This window comes from Bombina bombina, chromosome 7, assembly GCF_027579735.1.
Source record: "Bombina bombina isolate aBomBom1 chromosome 7, aBomBom1.pri, whole genome shotgun sequence".
Lineage (NCBI taxonomy): Eukaryota > Metazoa > Chordata > Amphibia > Anura > Bombinatoridae > Bombina > Bombina bombina.
Window position 1 is genome coordinate 543,836,262 of NC_069505.1, and position 14,778 is coordinate 543,851,039.

At 38.6% G+C, this 14,778-nt stretch overlaps 1 protein-coding gene across 3 annotated transcripts in view; it reads right to left on the reverse strand.

Annotated features, from left to right (window-relative positions):
- The window catches only part of LOC128666990 (zinc finger protein 260), a 116,355-nt gene that overhangs the window by 65,418 nt on the left and 36,159 nt on the right, over positions 1–14,778 (reverse strand). The window contains exon 1 of one of the 3 annotated variants that reach the window (XM_053721839.1): positions 9,591–9,614. The exons of the other annotated variants lie outside the window; for them this stretch is intronic. The gene's annotated coding sequence lies outside the window, so the exon portion shown is untranslated. Of the gene's footprint in view, positions 1–9,590; positions 9,615–14,778 lie in introns of those variants that run through there. 3 annotated transcript variants of the gene reach the window in all.

Sequence of the window (14,778 nt, forward strand, 5' to 3'; positions counted from 1 at the left end):
ATATATATATATATATATATATATATATATATATATATCCTTTTATTTTAGCACTGGCAGACTTTCTGCCAGTACTTAAGATGGCAGTGACAATTGTGGGGTGGGAGAGGGAAGAGAGCTGTTTGAGGGGGGTCAGTGAGGGGTCAGGGGATGGGATGTGTCAGGTGGGAGACTGATCTCTACACTAAAGCTAAAATTAACACTACTAAAAGCTACCTAATTAACCCCTTCACTGCTGGGCATAATACAAGTGTGGTGCGCAGCGGCATTTAGCGGCCTTCTAATTGCCAAAAAGTAATGCCAAAGCCATATACTGTATGTCTGCTATTTCTGAACAAAGGGGATCCCAGAGAAGCATTTACAACCATTTGTGCCATAATTGCACAATCTGTTTGTAAATAATTTCAATGAGAAAGCTAACGTTAGTGAAAAAGTTAGTGAAAAAGTTAACGACTTTTTTATTTGATCGCATTTGGCGGTGAAATGGTGGCATGAAATATAACAAAATGGGCCTAGATAAATACCTTGGGTTGTCTACTAAAAGAAAATATATACATGTGAAGGGTTATTCAGGGATTCCTGACAGATATCAGTGTTCCAATGTAACTATCGCTAATTTTGAAAAAGAAATGTTTTGGAAATAGCAAAGTGCTACTTGTACTTATTGCCCTATAACTTGCAAAAAAAGCAAAGAACATGTAAACATTGGGTATTTCTAAACTCAGGTCAAAATTTAGAAACTATTTAACATGGGTGTTTTTTGGTGGTTGTAGATGTGTAACAGATTTTGGGGGTCAAAGTTAGAATAAGTGTCTTTTTTTAAATGTTTTCATCATATTTTATAAAAAAAAAATTAGTAAATTATTTGATATGATGAAAATAATGATATCTTTAGAAAGTTCATTTAGTGGCGAGAAAAACTGTATATAATATGTGTGGGTACAGTAAATGAGTAAGAGGAAAATTACAGCTAAACACAAACACTGCAAAAATGTAAAACTAGCCCTGGTCCTTAAAGTGAAGGTTAACTTTGATGAATGAAAGCCCGTTTTTTAAAATGTACTATTAAAAACAGGGGCACTTTCATTTATCAAAGTTTAGAAAGCAGCCGTTTTGTTTAAAAACTTACCTCTCTCCTCTTCACAGCCGGAGCACCTTCCCCCACCCGCAAAACCTCTCTTCATACGTCAGCTATGAAGAATCCGACTTCCTCCAATCACGCCATGGCCTCAGGCAATGTTTGCTCTGGGGAGGAAGCCGTTATTGGAGGAAGCCGGATTCGTCATTGCTGACGTGTGAAGAGAGGATCTCCGTGCGGGGGAAGCTGCTCCAGCTGTGAAGAGGAGAGAGGTACGTTTTTAAACAAAACGGCTGCTTTCTAAACTTTGATGAATGAAAGTACCCCTGTTTTTAATAGTATTTTTAAAAAACGGGCTTTCATTCATCAAAGTTGACCTTCACTTTAAGGGTAAGAAAATTGAAAAATGGTCTGGTCACTAAAGGGTTAAAGCCCAATTTATTTATGTTTCATGATTCAGATAGAGCAGCTTTCTAATTTACTCCTTTTATAACATTTTCTTCATTCTCTTGTTATCTTTATTTGAAAAGCAGGAATGTAAGCTTAGGAGCCGGACCATTTTTGGTGGGTACATTTAGCCCTACCCAGCTGCTGAACCAAAAATGGGCCCGGCTCCAAACCTTCCATTTCTGCTTTTTCAAATAAAGAGAACGAATAAAAATTGATAATAGCAGTAAATTAGAAAGTTGTTTAAAATTGCATGCTCTATCTTGAAAGAAAACTTTGGGTTTCATATCCCTTTAAAGGGATATGAAACAGTGGTCCTTCAGAAACAAACATATATGTTAAATCAAAGTAAACATAAAAAGAAACAGATTGTGTTAAAAAAACCAACCACTTATTTTCTTGCAAAATGAGCTATTATTAGTGTAGCCACTGCCTATAAAAGGAGTTTAAGTTGTATTTTGCCTCTTCTGAGCATGGGCAAGACTCTGACTTCCTGTTTCTCTAGCATTCACTGAACAGTAAACCAACTTAAAGGGACATTATACACTCATTTTTTATTTGCATAAATCTTTTGTAGATTTTCTATTTATATAGCCCATAAAGTTTTTTTAATTTTTTTAAATAACATTGCTACGATGTTCAGACTCCTAACCGAGCCCCAAAGTTTTATGAGAATACCGTCAGCTACCTTCTCCAGCTTGCTCCTGTTTGTGTAAAGGGTCTTTTCATATGTAAAAGAAGGGGTGGGGGGAGTGTCTTATTCTCACTTTCCAGCGACCTTTTCAACAGAGCTAAACTGAGAGCTTCTAAGTAAGTTTTTAAACAGTTTTATACTGGATTTTTATATCAGTATCTGTGCATCTTATGCTTTATATTAGTGTCTATTACATGCAGTTATATGAAAAACATAATTTATGTAAGAACTTACCTGATAAATTCATTTCTTTCATATTAGCAAGAGTCCATGAGCTAGTGACGTATGGGATATACATTCCTACCAGGAGGGGCAAAGTTTCCCAAACCTTAAAATGCCTATAAATACACCCCTCACCACACCCACAATTCAGTTTAACGAATAGCCAAGAAGTGGGGTGATAAGAAAAAAGTGCGAAAGCATATAAAATAAGGAATTGGAATAATTGTGCTTTATACAAAAAAATCATAACCACCACAAAAAAGGGCGGGCCTCATGGACTCTTGCTAATATGAAAGAAATGAATTTATCAGGTAAGTTCTTACATAAATTATGTTTTCTTTCATGTAATTAGCAAGAGTCCATGAGCTAGTGACGTATGGGATAATGACTACCCAAGATGTGGATCTTTCCACACAAGAGTCACTAGAGAGGGAGGGATAAAATAAAGACAGCCAATTCCTGCTGAAAATAATCCACACCCAAAATAAAGTTTAATGAAAAACATAAGCAGAAGATTCAAACTGAAACCGCTGCCTGAAGTACTTTTCTACCAAAAACTGCTTCAGAAGAAGAAAATACATCAAAATGGTAGAATTTGGTAAAAGTATGCAAAGAGGACCAAGTTGCCGCTTTGCAAACCATAATCAACCGAAGCTTCATTCCTAAACGCCCAGGAAGTAGAAACTGACCTAGTAGAATGAGCTGTAATCCTCTGAGGCGGAGTTTTACCCGACTCAACATAGGCAAGATGAATTAAAGATTTCAACCAAGATGCCAAAGAAATGGCAGAAGTTTTCTGGCCTTTCTAGAACCGGAAAAGATAACAAATAAACTAGAAGTCTTTCGGAAAGACTTAGTAGCTTCAACATAATATTTCAAAGCTCTAACAATATCCAAAGAATGCAACGATTTCTCCTTAGAATTCTTAGGATTAGGACATAATGAAGGAACCACAATGTCTCTACTAATGTTGTTGGAATTCACAACTTAGGTAAAAATTCAAAAGAAGTTCGCAACACCGCCTTATCCTGATGAAAAATCAGAAAAGGAGACTCACAAGAAAGAGCAGATAATTCAGAAACTCTTCTGGCAGAAGAGATGGCCAAAAGGAACAAAACTTTCCAAGAAAGTAATTTAATGTCCAATGAATGCATAGGTTCAAATGGAGGAGCTTGAAGAGCCCCCAGAACCAAATTCAAACTCCAAGGAGGAGAAATTGACTTAATGACAGGCTTTATACGAACCAAAGCTTGTACAAAACAATGAATATCAGGAAGAATAGCAATCTTTCTGTGAAAAAGAACAGAAAGAGCAGAGATTTGTCCTTTCAAGGAACTTGCGGACAAACCCTTATCTAAACCATCCTGAAGAAACTGTAATATTCTCGGTATTCTAAAAGAATGCCAAGAAAAATGATGAGAAAGACACCAAGAAATATAAGTCTTCCAGACTCTATAATATATCTCTCTGGATACAGATTTACGAGCCTGAAACATAGTATTAATCACAGAGTCAGAGAAACCTCTTTGACCAAGAATCAAGCGTTCAATCTCCATACCTTTAAATTTAAGGATTTCAGATCCTGATGGAAAAAAGGACCTTGAGACAGAAGGTCTGGTCTTAACGGAAGAGTCCACGGTTGGCAAGAGGCCATCCGGACAAGATCCGCATACCAAAACCTGTGAGGCCATGCCGGAGCTACCAGCAGAACAAACGAGCATTCCTTCAGAATCTTGGAGATTACTCTTGGAAGAAGAACTAGAGGCGGAAAGATATAGGCAGGATGATACTTCCAAGGAAGTGATAATGCATCCACTGCCTCCGCCTGAGGATCCCGGGATCTGGACAGATACCTGGGAAGTTTCTTGTTTAGATGAGAAGCAATCAGATCTATTTCTGGAAGTTCCCACATTTGAATAATCTGAAGAAATACCTCTGGGTGAAGAGACCATTCGCCCGGATGCAACGTTTGGCGACTGAGATAATCCGCTTTCCAATTGTCCATACCTGGGATATGAACCGCAGAGATTAGACAGGAGCTGGATTCCGCCCAAACCAAAATTCGAGATACTTCTTTCATAACCAGAGGACTGTGAGTCCCTCCTTGATGATTGATGTATGCCACAGTTGTGACATTGTCTGTCTGAAAACAAATGAACAACTCTCTCTTCAGAAGAGGCCAAGACTGAAGAGCTCTGAAAATTGCACGGAGTTCCAAAATATTGATCGGAAATCTCACCTCCTGAGATTCCCAAACCCCTTGTGCCGTCAGATACCCCCACACAGCTCCCCAACCTGTAAGACTTGCATCTGTTGAGATTATAGTCCAGGTCGGAAGAACAAGAAGCCCCCTGAACTAAACGATGGTGATCTGTCCACCATGTCAGAGAGTGTCGTAAAGTCGGTTTAAAGATATTAATTGAGATATCTTTGAGTAATCCCTGCACCATTGGTTCAGCATACAGAGCTGAAGAGGTCGCATGTGAAAACGAGCAAAGGAGATCGCATCTGATGCGGCAGTCCTAAGACCCAACATTTCCATTCATAAGGCTACCAAAGGGAATGATTGTGACTGAAGGTTTTGACAAGCTGATATCAATGTTAAACTTCTCTTGTCTGACAAGGACAGAGTCATAGACACTGAATCTATCTAGAAACCTAAAAAGGTTACCCTTGTCTGAGGAATCAATGAATTGATTGGTAAATTGATCCTCCAACCATGAACTTGAAGAAACAACACAAGTCGATTCGTATGAGATTCTTCGAAAATGAGAAGACTGAGCAAGTACCAAGATATCGTCCAAATAAGGAAATACCAAAACCCTGTTCTCTGATTACAGAAAGAAGGGCACCGAGAACCTTTGAAAAAAATTCTTGGAACTGAGGCTAGGCCAAACGGTAGAGCCAAAAAACTGGTAATGCTTGTCTAAAAAGAGAATCTCAGACACTAAAAGTGATCTGGATGAATCGGAATATGCAGATACACATCCTGTAAATCTATTGTAGACATATAATGCCCTTGCTAAACAAAAGGCAGGATAGTCCTACAGTAACCATCTTGAATGTTGGTATCCTAACATAACGATTCAATAATGATAGATCCGGAACTGGTCTGAAGGAATTGACCTTCTTTGGTACAATGAAGAGATAAAATAAAACCCCAGCCCCTGTTCCAGAACTGGAACTGGCATAAATACTCCAGCCAACTCTAGATCTGAAACACATTTCAGAAATGCTGAGCCTTTGCTGTGTTAACTGGGACACGGGAAAGAAAAAAATCTCTTAGCAGGAGGCCTTAACTTGAAGCCAATTCTGTACCTTTCTGAAACAATGTTCTGAAACCAGAGATTGAGAACGGAATTGATCCAAATTTCTTTGAAGAAAACGTAATCTGCCCCATACCAGCTGAGCTGGAATAAGGGCCGCACCTTCATAGGTACTTAGGAGCTGGCTATAGGTTTCTATAAGGCTTGGATATATTCCAAACTGGAAATAGTTTCCAAACTGATACCGCTCCTGAGGATGAAGGATCAGGCTTTTGTTCCTTGTTGTGAGGAAAGGAACGAAAATGATTATTTACCCTGGAAAGAAAGGGAAAGCAAAGTTGACTTAGAAGACATATCAGCATTCCAAGTTTAATCCATAAAGCTTTTCTAGCTAAAATAGCTAGAGACATATACCTGACATCAACTCTAATGATATCAAAAGATGGTATCACCAATAAAATTATTAGCATGTTATAGAATAATAATAATGCTATAAAATTATGATCTGTTACTTGTTGCGCTAAAGCTTCTAACCAAAAAGTTGAAGCTGCAGCAACATCCGCTAAAAATATAGCAGGTCTAAGAAGATTACCTGAACATAAGTAAGCTTTTCTTAGAAAGGATTCAATTTTCCTATCTAAAGGATCCTTAAATGAAGTACTATCTGCCGTAGGAATAGTAGTACATTAGCAGGAGTAGAGACAGCCCATAACCTTAGGGATTTTTGTCCCAAAAAACTCTAATCTGTCAGATGGCACAGGATATAATTGCTTAAACGTCTAGAAGGAGTAAATAAATTACCCAAATTATTCCATTCCCTGGAAATTACTTCAGAAATAGCATCAGGGAGATAAAACACTTCTGGAATAACTACAGGAGATTTAAAAACCTTATTTAAACGTTTACATTTAGTATCAAGAGGACCAGAATCCTCTATTTCTAATGCAAATAATACTTCTTTAAGTAAAGAACGAATAAATTCCATCTTGAACAAATACAAAGATTTATCAGCATCAACCTCTGAGACAGAAACCTCTGAACCAGAAGAACCATTATCAGTATCAGAATGATGATGTTCATTTAAAAATTCATCTGAAAAAAGAGAAGTTTTAAAAGACTTTTATGTATACTAGAAGGAGAAATAACAGACATAGCCTTCTTAATGGATTTAAAAAATAAAATCTCTTATGTTATCAGGAACACTCTGAAAATTAGATGTTGACGGAACAGCAACAGGTAATGTAACAGTACTAAAGGAAATTTTATCTGCATTAATAAGTTTGACATGACATGCAATACAAACAACAGCTGGAGAAACAGATACCAAAAGTTTATAGCAGATACACTTAGCTTGGTAGCTCCAGCACTGGGCAGTGATTTTCCTGAAGTATCTTCTGACTCAGTTGCAACGTGGAACATCTTGCAATATGTAAAAGAAAAAAAAACAACATATAAAGCAAAATTGATCAAATTCCTTAAATGACAGTTTCAGGAATGGGAAAAAAATGCCAGTGAACAAGCTTCTAGCAACCAGAAGCAATAAATAATGTGACTTAAATAATGTGGAGACAAAAGTGACGCCCATATTTTTTAGCGCCAAAAAAGACGCCCACATTATTTGGCGCCTAAATGCTTTTGGCGCCAAAAATGACGCCACATCCGGAACGCCGACATTTTTGACGCAAAAAAACGTCAAAAAATGACGCAACTTCCGGCGACACGTATGACGCCGGAAACAGAAAAATAATTTTGCGCCAAAAAAGTCCGCGCCAAGAATGACGCAATAAAATGAAGCATTTTCTGCCCCCGCGAGCCTAACAGCCCACAGGGAAAAAGTCAAATTTTTTAAGGTAAGAAAAAATGATTGAAACAAATGCATTTATCCCAAATATGAAACTGACTGTCTGAAAAATAAGGAATGTTGAACATTCTGAGTCAAGGCAAATAAATGTTTGAATACATATATTTAGAACTTTATAAACAAAGTGCCCAACCATAGCTTAGAGTGTCACAGAAAATAAGATTTACTTACCCCAGGACACTCATCTACATGTTTGTAGAAAGCCAAACCAGTACTGAAACGAGAATCAGCAGAGGTAATGGTATATATAAGAGTATATCGTCGATCTGAAAAGGGAGGTAAGAGATGAATCTCTACGACCGATAACAGAGAACCTATGAAATAGACCCCGTAGAAGGAGATCACTGCATTCAAATAGGCAATCCTCTCCTCACATCCCTCTGACATTCACTGCACGCTGAGAGGAAAACCGGGCTCCAACTTGCTGCGGAGCGCATATCAACGTAGAATCTAGCACAAACTTACTTCACCACCTCCATCGGAGGCAAAGTTTGTAAAACTGAATTGTGGGTGTGGTGAGGGGTGTATTTATAGGCATTTTAAGGTTTGGGAAACTTTGCCCCTCCTGGTAGGAATGTATATCCCATACGTCACTAGCTCATGGACTCTTGCTAATTACATGAAAGAAATGAGTGTATACTGTCCCTTTAAGTTGCGCTAGAAGATTTATAACATCAATCTATATATGCCTTTCTGTAGAGATCACAGTAAAAGAGTTCATGATCTCAGCACTGCTGATGCTGATTGGCTGCAGTTCATTTCTTCATTTTTTTTTTTACCTGCAGCTGGACAGCAGCTGAAGTATAACGTTTTACACAACACTTACTCTGGTGAGCTGAGAAAATTGTGAGGTAAAATATCTTCCTTTTTTACATAGAGACGCACAGGTGATATTTTCCTGTCAGCTTTTTACAGTTATATTGCATCAGTTTCAAGTGATTTAGCGTATGATAACTCACTGTCTAGTGCTTCTTTTATTACAACAATGAAGAAGTTTTTACTTTACCGTCCCTTTAAGTTGGCATCATCAAGCAATGTGTTTTGAAAGTAACCCCTTAACGACCAGTGCCGTACCCTGTACGACGCTGGTCGTTATGCCCTTAAGGGCCAGCAACGTACCCTGTAGATTTGCAGAGTTATTGATGCAGAGAAAGCCACTCTGTGGCCCTCTCTGCATCGGACAGCGGTAGTTAGTAGGAGGGCAAGGAGGGAGACGGGTGGGCGGCCTATCGCTGAAGGGGGCGAGAGGAGGGCGGCATACCTCCCAACATTTCAAAATTCAAAAGAGGGACACCCACCCCCCGCGTCAAAAATTTGAAATGTGGTGGGCAGGAGCGGGGGCGGGGCTTAAAAAATCATAAAACCAAAGTAATATAAATAAAATTCTAAATAAAGTCATATCTTTTAATACTCTTAGGCAGCAAATCAAACACAAGCTCAAACCACTTATATAGCTATGTGAGCTCTGTATTTAATTAACCTTTACAGAGACAGTGCTAAATATTTTTATCTTAATTGGACATTTAATAATATATTCTTTAAAACTGCTTTCCTCATTAATATTCTAGATTCTGGCCCTTAAAGTTAGCAAAAATGCACAGTAACACACTACATAGCATACACTTACACATGCAGATACACACACACTACATAGCATACACTTACACATGCAGACACACACACTACATAGTATACACTTACACATGCAGATACACACACTACATAGTATACACTTATACATGCCGATACACACACACACACACTACACAGCTTACACTTATGCAGATACACACACATACACACTTATAGATACAGATAGACACTCACACTACATCATATATGGGTATCTGTTACTCATTGTATGGGGTCCTGGGGTTGGCAAGCACATTAGCTGGCAGTCTGAGGCTGCTACTGTTCGTTACCCTGGTGTTAGCACTGATCATCGTATAAAACTGAAGGCATGCTTGTATTATCACCAGTGGTTAGACGTCATCACTACCAGGGGTTAGAAGTCACCATTACCTGAGGTCAGAGGGTATACAGCCTTCCTACTCCTGCTTAACCCACACACCATTACTTTTCCACAAGGACTCTAACAGGTATATAACCCTGGGAGAGAAAAGCCAGCTGCTTCTGAGTATGTGCCCAACAGAATTTTTTTTTTTTTATGTATGGGTCAATGCGGGACAGATGGCTAGCAACCCGGGACAGCAGAACAGACCCCTAAAATCGGGAATGGACCGCGAAAATCGGGACAGTTGGGGGGTATGGAGCGGGAGTGGGTGGGACCACTCGGCCACGCTACAGGGAATAAAAAAATAATAAATAACTGCGTCATTGAGGGGGAAGGAGGGAGTAGGGGAAATGAGGGGGATCCCATGTGGGATCCGTTAACAGAAATGGATCTGGGAGGGGGTAGGGTATTGAGGGGGGCAGCTACACTACAGAAAAAAGTTTTTGTTTTTAAATAGCCAAATTTGCAGCAAACTGGGTACTGGCAGACAGCTGCCAGTACCTAAGATGGCGGCAAATAGGCAGAGGGGGAGGGTAAGAGAGCTTTTTTTTGGGGGGGGGGGGCAGGGAGGTTGAGGGGTTAGGTGGGAACCTACACTGCAGCAAATATATTTTTAAAAAAAATGCTTTTATTTTCACACTGGCAGACTTTCTGCTAGTATTTAAGATGGCGGTGACAATTGTGAGGTGGGGGAGAGAATAGAGCTGTTTGAGGGGGGTCAGGGGAGGGATCAGGGCCTGGGATGTGTCAAGTGGGAGGCAGATCTTTACACTAAATCTAAAATTAACCCTACAGGCTACCTAATTAACCCCTTCACTGCTGGGCATAATACACGTGTGGTGCGCAGCGCCATTTAGAGGCCTTCTAATTATCATAAAGCAATGCCAAAGCCATATATGTCTGCTATTTCTGAACAAAGGGGATCCCAGAGAAGCATTTACAACCATTTGTGCCAAGATTGCACAAGCTGTTTGTAAATAATTTCAGTGAGAAACCTAAAATTGTGAAAAAGTTCAAGTTTTTTTTTTTTTTATTTGATCGCATTCGGAGGTGAAATATACCAAAATGGCCCTAAATCAATACTTTTGGTTTTCTACTAAAAATAAATAACATAATTTATGTAAGAACTTACCTGATAAATTCATTTCTTTCATATTGGCAAGAGTCCATGAGCTAGTGATGTATGGGATATACAATCCTACCAGGAGGGGCAAAGTTTCCCAAACCTCAAAATGCCTATAAATACACCCCTTACCACACCCACAATTCAGTTTAACGAATAGCCAAGTAGTGGGATGATAGAAAAAGGAGTAAAAAAGCAAACAAAAAAGAGGAACTGGAAATATAATTGTGCTTTTATACAAAAAAATCATAACCACCAGAAAAAGGGTGGGTCTAATGGACTCTTGCCAATATGAAAGAAATGAATGAAGAGTCCATGAGCTAGTGACGTATGGGATAGAAATACCCAAGATGTGGAAGTCCACAGAAGAATCACTAGAAAGGGAGGGATAAAATAAATACACCCATTTTCTGCTGGAAAAAAATTATATCAACAAAAAAATAAGTTTTTCTCATAAATTGAAAGAAAATAACTTAAAACATTAGCAGAAAAATCAAACTGAAACAGCTACCAACGACTGCTTCAGAAGAAGCAAATACATAAAAATGGTAAAATTTAGTAAATGTATGCAAAGAAGGCCAAGTTGTTGCTTTGCAAATCTGATCAACTGAAGCTTCATTCTTAAAAGCCCAATAAGTGGAGACTGATCTAGTAGAATGAGCTATGTCCCGCCTCCAAATAAGCTTTATGAATCAAAAGCTTCAACCAAGATGCCAAAGAAATGGCAGAAGCATTCTGACCCTTCCTAGAAACAGAGAAGACAACAAATAGACTAGAAGTCTTCCTGAAAACTTTAGTAGCTTCAACATAATATTTCAAAGCTCTTACAACAAAGTCTTCAAAACCGAATTAAGACTCCAAGGAGGAGAGATTGATTTAATAACAGGCTTGATATGATCCAAAACCTGAACAAAACAGTGAATATCAGGAAGCTTAGCAATCTTTCTATGAAATAAAATAGAAAGAGCAGAGATTTGTCCCTTCAAAGTACTTGCAGACAAACCTTTATCAAAACCATCCTGAAGAAACTGTAAAATTCAAGGAATTCTAAAAGAATGCCAGGAGAATTTATGAGAACACCATGAAATGTAGGTCCTTCCAAACTCGATAATAAATCTTCTTTGAAACAGACTTACAAGCCTGTAGCATAGTATTATTCACTGAGTTAGAGAAACCTCTATGACTAAGCACTAAGCGTTCAATTTCCTTACCTCCAAATTTAACGATTTGAGATCCTGATGGAAAAACAGCCCTTGAGACAGAAGGTCTGGTCTTAGAGGAAGTGGCCAAGGCTGGCAACTGGACATCCAAACAAGATCCGCATACCAAAACCTGTGAGGCCACGCTGGTGCTATCAGAAACACATACGATTGTTCCATAATGATCTTGGAGATTAACCTTGGAAGAAGAACTAGAGGTGGAAAGATATAAAGCAGGTTGGTAAAACCAAGGAACTGCTAAAGCATCCACCATCTCTGCCTGAGGATCCCTGGACCTGGACAGGTACCTGGGAAGTTTCTTGTTTAGATGAGAAGCCATCAGATCTATTTCTGGAAGACCACACATCTGTACAATCTGACAAAATACATCTAAATGGAGAGACCACTCCCCCGGATGTAAGGTCTGACGGCTGAATCCTATTCGATACCCTTGAAAGACAATACTGTGAATCCACTGATTTTAAACAGAATCTGCCCAAATGTCTTGGAATAATTTCAATCTGCCCCCGACCAAATGAACTGGATCGAGGGCCGCACCTTCATGCAGACTTGGGGGCTGGCTTTGGTTTCTTAAAAGGCTTGGATTTATTCCAACTTGAAGAAGGTTTCCAATTGGAACCAGAGTCTTTAGGGGAAGAATTGGTTTTCTGTTCCTTGTTCTGTCAAAAAGAATGAAAACGATTAGAAGCTTTAGATTTACCCTTAGATCTTTTATCCTGAGGCAAAAAACTCCCTTCCCCCTCAGTGATAGTTGAAATAATTGAATCCAACTGAGAACCAAATACATTGTTACCTTGGAAAGAAAGAGATAGTAATCTAGACTTAGATAGCATGCCAACATTCCAAGATTTCAGCCATAAAGCTCTTCTAGCTAAAATAGCTAAAGACATAAATTTAACTTCAATTTTGATGATATCAAAAATAGCATTACAGATAAAATGATTAGCATGATGAAGCAAACTAACAATGAAAGACAAAATCAGGCGGTTTCCTGTTGCGCTAAGCTACCCAACCAAAAGGTTGATGCAGCCGCAACATCAGCCATAGCAATGGCAGGCCTGAGAAGATAGCCAGAATATAAATAAGCTTTCCTTAGATACGATTTAAGTTTCCTATCTAAAGGATCTTTAAAAGAAGTACTGTCTTCCATAGGAATAGTAGTACGTTTGGCAAGAGTAGAAATAGACCCATCAACTTTGGGGATTTTTTCCCAAAACTCTAATGTAGCCGCTGGCAAAGGGTACAACCTTTTAAACCTAGAATAAGGAATGAAAGAAATACCAGGCTTAACCCATTCCTTACCAATCACATCAGAAATAGCATCAGGAACTAGAAAAACCTCAGGAGGTTTATAAACAGAATTTAAACGTTTACTAGTTTTGATATCAAGAGGACTAGACTCCTCAATATCCAAAGTAACCAACACTTCTTTTAACAAGGAACGAATTTACTCAATCTTGAAAAGATAAGTAGATTTGTCAGTGTCAATGTCTGAGGTAGGATCTTCTGAATCAGAGAGATCCTCATCAGAGGAGGATATTTCAGTATGTTGTCGGTCATTAGAAATGTCATCAATTTTATAAGAAGTTTTAAAAGATCATTTACATTTATTAGAAGGCGGAATAGCAGACAGAGCCTTCTGTATCGCATTAGCAATATAATTTTTCATATCAACAGGGATATCATGTACATTAGATGTTGAAGGAACAACAGAAACTGTACTAGTACTGATGGAAATGTTTTCTGCGTGCAAAAGCTTATCATGACAACTGTTACATACTACAGCTGGAGATGTAATCTCAGCTAATTTACAACAGATACACTTAGCTTTGGTAGAACTGTGATCAGGCAGCAGGGTTCCAACAGTTGCTTCTGAGACAGGATCAGATTGAGACATCTTGCAAAATGTAAAAGAAAAAACACAACATTAAAGCAAAATTTACAATTTCCTTATATGGCAGTTTCAGGAATGGGAAAAAATGCAAACAGCATAGCCCTCTGAGCATATAGAAGGCAAGAGGCATATAGGAAGTGGGGTGAAAAAATAAACTAAATTTTTTGGCGCCAACAACATCCGGAAATGATGCAACTTGTGTCATCACAGACGCAACCTCGTGCAAGGAACCCTGGCGTCAACTAAGACGCCGGAAATTACGAACTTGCGTCTTCAAAGATGGACCTTCGCGGCCAAAAAATTCTCACGCCAAGAATGACGCAATAAATAACAGCATTTTGCGCCCTCGCAAGCCTAATTTTGCCTGCAAAATTAAAAGAAAAAACAGTCAATTTGAAAAAAAGGACTATACCCCAGATAAGACAAATAACTTCCTAAACATGCTTCCCAAACTGAAACTAACAGTCTGCAAAAGGAAATATACATAGACATGACTCATGGCAAATATAAGTAAAATACATATATTTAAAACTTTATATTAATACATAAAGCGCCAAACCATAGCTGAGAGTGTCTTAAATAAGAAAAACATACTTACCAAAAGACACCCATCCACATATAGCAGATAGCCAAACAAGTACTGAAACGGTTATCAGTAGAGGTAAAGGAATATGAGAGTATATTGTCTATCTGAAAAGGGAGGTAGGAGATGAATCCCTATGACCAATAACAGAGAACCTTTGAAAAGATTTCCCGCGAGGAAAACCATACTGCCTTCACATCCCTCTGACAAAAACTGTACTCTGAGAGGAACTGGGCTTCAAAATGCTTAGAAGCACTTATCATAGAAGAAATCATAGAAATCAAGCACAAACTTACTTCACCACCTCCATAGTAGGCAAAGTTTGTAAAACTGATTTGTGGGTGTGGTGAGGGGTGTATTTATAAGCATTTTGAGG